Source organism: Coffea arabica, chromosome 4e (genome assembly GCF_036785885.1).
Source record: "Coffea arabica cultivar ET-39 chromosome 4e, Coffea Arabica ET-39 HiFi, whole genome shotgun sequence".
Lineage (NCBI taxonomy): Eukaryota > Viridiplantae > Streptophyta > Magnoliopsida > Gentianales > Rubiaceae > Coffea > Coffea arabica.
The window spans coordinates 14891980-14902728 of NC_092317.1; positions in this window are offsets into that span (position 1 = coordinate 14891980).

Below are 10749 nucleotides of genomic sequence, written 5' to 3' on the forward strand. Positions count from 1 at the left end.
AGGTGGGTGATACCACAACAGACTTATCAAAACAGCCCAGGTTCTCTCCCTGGCCGATATGGGAGCATGACAAAGTCTACATTTTTAGTAGTGTCTCTAGCCTTCCAAAGTTATTAAACAAGATCAACAAAGGCCTATTTATAGAGAATTAAAGCTCCAAATGAGTTGCTAAAGTTGACGTGAAATGCATCTTGACATCTTCAAAAGTTGTTTTTTCCAAATTTCAAAGATGCTTCTTGCACTTTCCAACTGAAATCCATTCAGAAAATTGGTCCACAAGTAGTAGGAAAGAGCTGCAAGTTGAAGTGCAATTGGTTCCAGCTATAAAGCAACCAAAATATGAATACGCATCCTCAAAATGTGGGTTAATGTTGTATATTGTGGGTGCGTATTGCCTCCCCTGCAGGTTTGTACTTTTTTTATCAGTTTTCAACATTGCTCTATTTTTGTACTAGATTCAACTGATATTTTGTCAATGATGAAGGATAAACTAACTCTTCTACCAAATATGAAAGTTGTAGCTCTTTGAGTTATCTTTTCAATACATCAAGAATAATTTAATTTAAAACTCTGTAGATTGAGAAATGACCAAAATACACCTAAATAGTCAATCCCCTGTTTTAGCTTTTGACAACAAAAATAGCTGATAGTATTTGGACATTTTGATTAGGAAAATACATGAATTGGATTTCGATGTCTCACAAAAATTGTAGATCTGTGTGTTAGTCTCAAAATAACTTAAGAATTACTTTAATCCGATACTTGTAGCCCAAGATATAGCCAAATCAAAAGGTGTCAAAGCTGTCAAACTTCTCTTCTTTTATACTTGATTGCATTTCATCTTTTAAACATTTTGCATTTCATATTCTTTTTAAATCACTTCAAATCATCAACAATCATTCAAATATCTTTTTAAATCACTCCATTTGATGATTGAATCATTAAACCTGTAAAACATGAAGTTTTCACCACTTTAATCCATAGAAATGTAATTTTCACACTTAAACCATCAAATATAAATTTCACTGGAAATCTAGTTAATTAGCTATAAAAATGAACAAAACACACCAAAACTAAATAATAAAACACAAAAAATACACACTTATCACTCACCTCCCTACAATTACTCTATATCTGTTGAATTAACCACCACTTCCCTAATAAAAAACTGCCATTTTTTGAACTACAATAGTTTAACTATTTTAAATTACTAAGTTCTTTCTTTCAAAATAAGTTTTTGAAAAAACTGTTGAAGCACTGTCTTTGGGTGATTTTCCAGAAAAAGGTATTTCAAAATGGGCAAAGATAGGAGTCAGAAATTTACCATAAGAGAGTTTTCTACGACTATCAATGCTAATTTTGAGCAGAAACTTGCACATCACAAAGCCAAAATCAATGCGGATTTTTTCAACAAAACAGTAGAAAAGATAGAGTTTCATTTTGTTTGCATCTGTTCTGTGGCCATCAGTTGGCACCAACAGATTTGAAATGATGGTGAAGATGATCAGATTCTGAGGACTGAGATCATCTAATCTTGCCTCAGCAGGAGTGTTGAATTTTATTTGAAAATATGTCATGAGTTTAGCATTGTAAAAATGATGATAGGCAGAAGGAAATTTCTCATACGAAAAGAAGTTTGCAATTTTTCCTTTGTAACCATCTTCAATCTTTGTTTTCAAAATGGAGTTTACAATGTCAGGTGTTAATGTGATGTTCACAGAGTTGACCCTAGAGATGAGTTCTGTGTGTGAGTTTCCCTTTCTAAGATTAGCAAAGAACTGATAAAGCATGTCAGGGTAAAAGGTATTAGGAATGGTCAGAAGATGAACCCATTTTTGGAATTCAAACAGTTTAATAACAGGTTCAAGATCAAGCTTACGAAATTCGTAGGGAAGAATGAGCCTTTGGATGATGAACCCTTTTTGAGAGACTAACTCAAATCTGTCTCTGGCTTCATCATCAATGAATTTTGGAAGAGGAGTTGGTTCTGTTACGGACTGAGATACTGGATTCATTCTAGAGCGTTTCCCTTTCGAGGTTTGTGTGGCAGATGCCACCACATTTTGAGTTTCAGATCTTGTTCTTGGAGACTTCCTGGTGGAGGGTTCAGATGTTTGCTGATTCTCAGCAGTATTTCCCTCATTCTGCTGATCAACATAGGGATCAACAGATGGCTTTTTCTTGGATTGGGGAGTGCTCTTCCTTTTTGCAGTTCTCTTTCCTTTACCAGATGACCTTGTGACAGTTTCATCACCCTGGATAGCCTGCTCTGGTTCCTCATTTCCACCAACAATGTTCCCTTCAGAGTTCTGCCATTCCATCTGCTCATCAGATGATTCAGCAGTTGGAGTAACCAGTTTTCTTTGGGCAGTTTGCTTCACTTTACCACCACGGGTCACAATCTTCTTTTTAGGTGCCTCAGTAGATGGTTCCACAATTTCAATGTCCTCATCTCTAAGCCTAAAGGACCGTTCGACACTAGTAGATCCTCCTCTGATTCTAACCATGATGCAATGTGGATATGGTTTTTGATGCAGAATGTGGTGTATAGAAGAATATAGTATGAGCCAACTAGAATACACTAAAAATGCCGCAAGGAGAGAGTTATGTGAAGTTAGGGTTTCGTATGTAAATTGGGAGTTTTGGAGTAGTTGGGGGTTAGGAGTGATTTTTATGAGTGGTTAATGAGCAATAGAGGTGTAATAGAGTTGGTTGAGTCAATTTCTTGGAACTTGGTTTGATGAGAGAGGAATTTGAATTTCAAAATATGAGAGGAAACTGAAAGGTTGCGTCCGAGACTATGGAAGAGAATGGACTGGGAAGAATGGGTAACTGCCTTATAGGGCTCAATTTTTGAGTGTCGGATGTCCGAACGAGGTGAAGCGTCCGACACAACCGTCCGAACCAGTGTTTTTCAGAAACTAGACGAAGAACACTGTCGGACGTCCGTTCCAATTCATCGGACGTCCGATAAAGATTGACTAGAAATGAAACTTAGAATATTTTTTCTGAAATGCCCAGTTTTGTTCTCAAGAACACAAATAGATCAAGTGGAAGAGCTTTTGTGAAGATATCAGCGATTTGCTCTTTAGAACAAACAAACTCAACACGGATTACCCCCTTGGAGACAAGATCACGAATGAAATGATGCTTTATATCAATGTGCTTAGTCCTAGAGTGTTGAATGGGATTTTTTGTCAGATTAATTGCACTAGTGTTGTCACAGTACATAGGTACACATTCATATACTAAACCAAAATCATTCAATGTGTTTCTCATCCATAACAATTGAGCACAGCAAGCACCAGCAGCAACATACTCAGCTTCAGTAGTGGACAGTGAGATAGCATTTTGTTTTTTACTAAACCAAGATACCAAGCAATTTCTAAGAAAGTTGCATATACCAGTAGTACTTTTTCTATCTATTTTACAACCACCGAAGTCAGCATCAAAGAATCCACATAAAGGAAGTTCATGACATTTTGGATACCATAAGCCAAAGTTTATGGTTCCTTTAAGATATCTAAAAATTCTTTTTACCGTATTCAAGTGTGATTCCTTTGGACAGGATTGAAATCGAGCATATAAACATACAACAAACATGATGTCAGGCTTACTGGCAGTTAAATAAAGTAAACTTCCAATCATACCTCTGTACTTCTTTTCCTCAACTTTTGTACCTTCCTCATCTTTGTCGAGTTTGGTACAGGTGCACATAGGTGTTGCAACAGGCTTTGAATCCTCCATTCCAAATCTTTTCAGCAGCTCCTTGGTGTATTTCGTTTGATTTATAAATGTTCCATCTTGGGTTTGAACCACTTGGAGTCCAAGGAAGAAGTTTAACTCCCATCATGCTCATCTCAAATTCTTTTTGCATGATGATAGAAAAATCCTTGCACAAACTCTCATTAGTAGCACCAAATATGATATCATCCACATATATTTGCACAATTAAAAGGTCTCGTGAGCTTTGTCTTGTGAAAAGTGTAGTATCTACGATGCCCCTTTTAAAACCATTTTCAATCAAAAAATCACTCAAACGTTCATACCATACTCTAGGAGCTTGTTTTAATCCGTATAAAGCTTTTGAAAGTTTAAAAACATGATCTGGATAAGATTTATTTTCAAAATCAGGAGGTTGGTCAACATAGACTTCTTGATCTATAAAGCCATTTAAGAAGGCACTTTTAATATCCATCTGAAATAATTTAAAATTCTTGAAACATGCAAATGCTAGAAACATTCTAATGGACTCCAGCCTAGCTACCGGTGCAAAGGATTCATCAAAGTCTATTCCCTCTTCTTGGGTGTATCCCTTAACCACCAGCCTGGCCTTATTTCTAACAACCTCCCCTTTTTCATTCATTTTGTTTCTAAAAACCCACTTTGTGCCAATGATAGGATGGTTTTGTGGTCTAGCAACCAGGGTCCAAACTTTGTTTCTTTCAAATTGGGTTAACTCTTCTTCCATAGTTAAAATCCAGTGCTCATCATTTAATGCATCAACAACATTTTTAGGTTCAAAATGTGATACTAAAGCAAGATTATCTACCAGATGTCTAAAAGAATGAGTTCTAACCTTTTCAGATGGATCACCAATTATAAGCTCCCTGGGATGGTTCTGGACAAATTTTCAGGTTCTTGGAAGATCATTAGGAGTAGTGGTATCTTTGTCATTCGCTTCTCCAGTTGGACTGTCCTGAGTATCAGCATCCTTTAAATCAGTTTTTGGTGAAGCAGAGTCATGATCATTGATTGCTAACTTCTTTAAATCTTCTTGAACATCTGTATCATCATCTTCACCACAACTCATGGAAATGTCACCGTTAGATTCATCAAAAGTAATGTGCATTGCCTCCTCTATAACCAGTGTTCTACGATTATAAACTCTGAAGCCTCTTTTATTTTCACAATATTCCAAGAAAATTCCCTCATCAGATTTCTTGTCAAACTTTTCAAGATGTTCCTTGATGTTCAAAATGAAACATTTATAACCAAAGACTTTAAAGTAACCAACAACAGGCCTTTTTTCAAACATGAGCTCATAGGAAGTTTTATTCAAAATTGGTTTTAAGAGAACTCTATTCATGGTATAACAGGCTGTGTTTATGGCTTCAGCCCAAAAATATTTTGGTAAATTGCATTCATTAAGCATGGTTCTAGCAGTCTCTTGGAGAGTTCTATTTTTTCTTTCTACAACTCCATTTTGTTGGGGGACTCTAGCAATAGAGAATTCATGTGTAATACCATTGTTATCACAAAACTCTGAAAAGCCACAAAAATGAAATTCAGTGCCATTATCACTTCTAATTTTGATAATTTTCAAGCCAATCAAATTCTGAACCTTAGCAAACAGTGACACGAAATTCTTGAAAGCATCATCTTTATGTGCAAGGAACATCACCCATGTATATCTGGAATAATCATCAACAACAACAAAGCAAAATCTCTTACCACCAAGGCTTGTGGTTTGTGTAGGACCAAACAGATCAAGGTGTAAAAGTTCAAGTGGTTTTGAAGTAGAAACACATTTTTTGGGTTTAAAAGATACCTTGACTTGTTTTCCAAATTGGCAAGCATCACATATCCGGTCCTTTTCAAATCTGATGTTTGGGAGACCTCTAACAAGATCCTTTTTAGAAATTTCTTTTAGCAAATCCATATTGAAATGACAAAGTCTTCTATGCCATAACCATGGGTCCTCATTTGCTATTTTGAGACATTTTAGATAGGAGGAATCAATTTTTTCAAGGACAACTACATAGATATCATTAACTCTTTTTCCTTTGAAAACAATGTTGAACTTTGAGTAAAAAATGAGACATTCAAGTTTCTTGAACAGTACCAGCAGATTCCTATCACACAGTTGGTTAACACTTAATAAATTGTAGCTCAAATTGTCAACAAGAAGAACATTGTGGATAAAGGTTTGACCATTCTTACCAACATCACCAATACCAACAGTTTTGGCTTGGTTATCATCTCCAAACGTTACCTTTCCACTTGCTTTTTGCTTGAGTTTAATGAATTGAGATGCATCACCAGTCATATGTCTTGAACAGCCACTATCAATGAACCTTTTTGATTCTTTAGCAATAGTATCCAGGTTCACCTACACACAAAAACACAAGAAAACACTTGGTACCCTTTACATGTTGGGTCCTTGAGAGTTAGTATTATGTCTAACCATCCACATATTTCTCATACCATTTTTTATGTTTTTCTTAACATAGCAGTTGCTATTCATGTGACCAAATTGGCAACAGAAATTACATACTGACATTGGATCAATCAAACGAACTGGTTTAATGAATCTGACTTGCCTTCTCCTATGGATAGCAAACTCATTTGCGTTTTGATTCAGTCTTATTTGATGAGTGTTAATATGAGGTTTAATGTCATTCTTTGGAAGACAGTTCTGTTTCGTATGATGTAACAATTTGCATAAATCATCCATCCTTTTACTTAGACAACATTGTTCACTTCTGAGTGTGTCATAGAAATTTTTCTTTTTGTTGAGTTCAGCAAGCACATCAGTTTCCGTTCTTTTCAGGTTTTCATTTTAATGCTTAAGACACTTGTTTTGTCGAAAAAGATTTGCATTGTCTTGTATTGAAAAGCTAATTTTCTGCTTTAGTTCCTTGTTTCTAACATATGATTCTTTCAAGCTGTTATGCATTTTTTCTAGAAAAGAATTAACATCAACATCAGATTCACTATCACTATCAGATTGAGAGTTGCATTGTGTTATCTCTTCATCTCCAATGGCCATGAAGGCCACTTGAGCAGATTCCTCTTCTTCTTCAACTTCACCTCTGAGTTGCAATCATTCCAGGTGATCTGGAAATTGTTGAACTTTGGTTTTCGTTCAACCTTGTTCTCCTTCTTTTTCTTCATTGGACACTCATTTGCATAGTGTCCTGGTTGGCCACATTCGAAACACTTATCAGTCAGCTTCTTGTTGAGCTCCAGTTTCCCTCTGTTTCTGAAGTCATTAGACTGATTTGGAAAGTAATTGCTGGATCCGCCTTTCCTGAATCTTCTCTTGTTGAGAATTCTTTTGAAGTCTCTTGTGATGAGTGCAATATCACTCTCATCACCTTCCAAATCATTTTCATCCTGTGAGGCTGTTTCATCTTCATCTTGTGAAGCTTTCAGAGCAATGCTCTTTCTTACCTTGGTGTCTTCTTCATCCTGCATCTTAGATTTAAGTTTCAGTTCGTAAGAAGTTAGAGAGTTAATCAGAGATTCAATGGATAAAGTATTCAGATCTTTGGCTTCCTCGATGGAGGTTACTTTGCTCTCCCAGTCCTTTGATAGAGCATTCAGAATTTTTCTGTTCTTTTCACCTAGAGAATACTCTTTCTCAAGCACTTCTAAATCTTTGATCAGATCATTAAATTTGCAATACATTTTGTCAACGTTTTCATGAGGCTCCATCTTGAAGGATTCATACTTGGTAACCAGGATGGATTTCTTTTGCTCTATCACATTCTCGCTTCCCTCATGGATCTCTCTAAGATTATCCCAAATTTCTTTTGCAGATCTGCAGCCTTTGACTCTAATGGACTCATTTGAGTCTAATGCACTGTATAGAACATTCATAGCCTTAGCATTTAGAGTGAGATGAGTTCTATCTTCAGCAGTCAACTCACTTCTGGTTTTTTGTCTCGGCCTATGGGTAATTTCATCAACAACAGTCGCATCATATGGACATTCACTAACAATAAACCACAGTTCAATATCAATGGATTGTAGGAATATAATCATCCTTTCCTTCCAACTCACATAGTTTGACCCATTGAACATTGGAGGTCTAGTGACAGATTGTCCCTCAAAGAACATGGCATTGTTGGTTGTCATTTTTACTCCCAAGCCGATTGAGATTAATCTCTAGGAGACCAAGCTCTGATACCAATTGTAAGGATCGAAGATAACCTAAGAGGGGGGGTGAATTAGGTTTTCTAAAACCAGCTAAGATATAGGTCACTCTTTTTTCAGGCCTATCCTTCTTTTCTCAAAGACCACTCAATGGATCAGTATACAAGGAAGCACGGGTGCTTGTGAGATGAAAAAGTGAGCAGTTTATATAGTAAAGCTGTAAATAAAAGTAGAGAAACAAACCAGGCTCCAAACTCAACTAGAGTTTGAACAACACTTTATATAACAAACTACTTCAAGTTGAACAATCTTGCAACCAATATCTTGTGTACAAGGGAAGGATCACTTCCTTCTTGCCCCAAATCACACTTGGTCAAGTAAGGAAGTTTTACAAGCACTCGGATAACCCTCACAATGCTACACTATTGAAGAGACTGTGTCACACTTGAAAAGCTATAAAAAATGCACAAGCTGAGAATACAAATATTCCTTTTGGAGTATTCTAACACTTGAATCACTCACGATCTGATGTAGACTTGATGTGCAAAAGCTCTCTGAGGTAGTTGACTATTTTTCTTTTATAGGAGACCAAGAAATTCCTCAATTAATGCTGTCAACGGATAGAAGGCAACTGAAGAGTCAACTAGCCGTTGGTGCTGTCGGACGTCCGATATTCAGTTTTTATGCGTTCGAACGAGATTAATGAGTTCTGGAAGTTTTCTTGAATCTCTTAGGACGTCCGATCCCCTATCACCAGGCGTCCGAGGGTAAGATGCACACTTGGAAGTTCCTCTTCAATTCCTTCGGACGGCCGATACATCCAATGTATTGCGTCCGAAGTGCAGCAACGCTTGTCGGACGTCTGATACTCAGGTGTTGAGCGTCCGATCGTGATCAGTAATCTTAGAAGCCCTGGCTTGTCTTCTTCGGACGTCCGAGTCTGAGTTCTTCACACGTCCGAAGTTACTCAAAGGATGTCGGACCTCCGATACTCTCCTTTTGTGCGTCCGACATCTTCCACAGCACTTTTCATCCTTTTTGATCTTCTTTTTGCTTTAAGTCCACAGACCTGTTTAGTGTCATTTTTGAAAAGGGTCTCTACAAAAAGTATTAGTAACATCTATTTGTTTTGTAATCATCAAAAGATATGAATTGAGATAAACACTTTCGCCCCTTTAGCCATCAGTTTTCTTCGGTATGATTCGTCCTTCCACAATATCCACAAGTCAGATGAGGCGGTGTGACTTGACTTGCTTGCGAGGTTTCCTTTGATAGTATCTGTCCTACTGGAGCTCCTCGTGACATAGTTGCTTTTGGTTCCTTTATCATGAGTGATGAAGGAAGTGATAGTCTCACTCCATCCACTTCTTTTCTAACTTTGGGTGGTGGTCCAATTTCGGTTAGTGTACCATTAGATACATCTCTTTTCTTCGCTTGAAAGGCTCTCAGTTGGGATTTTGTGTTCTTTACCCTTTGCGCTTTCTCAAGAGCATTACTAAATGTTTCAATCTATACTGCGGCAAGGGCATTTTGAATTTTTAAATTTAATCTTTGGATAAACTGTCTTATTCTCTTCCGTTCTGTATTTCGTGAATCGTGTTTCGTACTTAGCCACACTCAAAGTTCCTTGTCGAAGTTTTATAAAATCGTCTTCTCTCTTTTCTTGAACAAGTGGAGGGAGAAATTTCTCATTAAACTCTTGTACAAAGTTTATCCAAATTCTTGGAGTTTGATCTTTTTTTCACTTGTTTCTTATAACATTTCACCAGGCTCGGGCCGCTCATTCAAGTTGAAATACAGGAAATATGACTTATCTTTCCTCCGTGTAATCCAAGGCATTGAATATATTTCTTATATTCTCTAACCAATTCTCAGCCACTTCTAGGTCAGGCCCTCCAGAAAATTTGGGCGCGAAGAATTTCTAAAACCGCTCCAAAGCTCTATCCTCCCCTATCTCTTGGTTTCCACGTTGGTTTCCTTGTCCAACCCTTGGCCCTGTTGAGCTACTAAGAGCTCTGGTACATCCGTCTTGCGAGTTAAAACTAATTCCATTTGGTCATCTCCTCTCCCAGCCCTTGGCTCTGCATTTTGATCAATATCAGACCCATTATCTACTCTTTGATTTCGGGGTTGTCTAGGTTGACGTCCCTTCTGTTGTCCTCTAGTTTCCATGTTCATAGCTAATCTATATGTATATGCATAAATCTCACACTAAACCATAATCGAACTCCACACATACCAGTAACAACTTTAAAAAAAATGAAATCACTTACACAATTAACATTATTACCATACCAATCAAACATAAACTCGAGCTCATTAAATCATAACGCAAGTTACAGTCAAATAAAATTCATACCAAGTCAAAGTCAGTAAATAAAAGTAAACAAGTGGTTATCAAAAGTACAATCATCTCCAAGGCACAAACTCTTAAGTTATACTCCCATCGTCCTACTGCAAAAGGTCACAAGTAGTGCTTCACTAGATTAATTAGAACTACATGATTTCCATTCCCTAACACGTTCAACTTCAATCCCAACACCAGGATCTTCTGGGCTACGATCTTCTCCACTTGCCACTCTTAATTATTATGCCATCTTAGCCAAACGATTATTGGTTTCCTGTAACTATTCACGTGAACTATCGGTTCATTCGTATTCCCCCACAAATGGAGATCTCAAGTCCTTAGAATTGCCCTTAACGTTTAGATACTCGGGAACAAGAATCCAAAACAAGGTAATTCACAACTCGAGTCGGCCGGTCCCAAGAGTAAATCACCACATTCGAGATTCCTACCCAACATACATATCTAATTTTTTCCAAGTATCAAGATAAAGGTTTTATACCTATCACATCCATGATCCATGG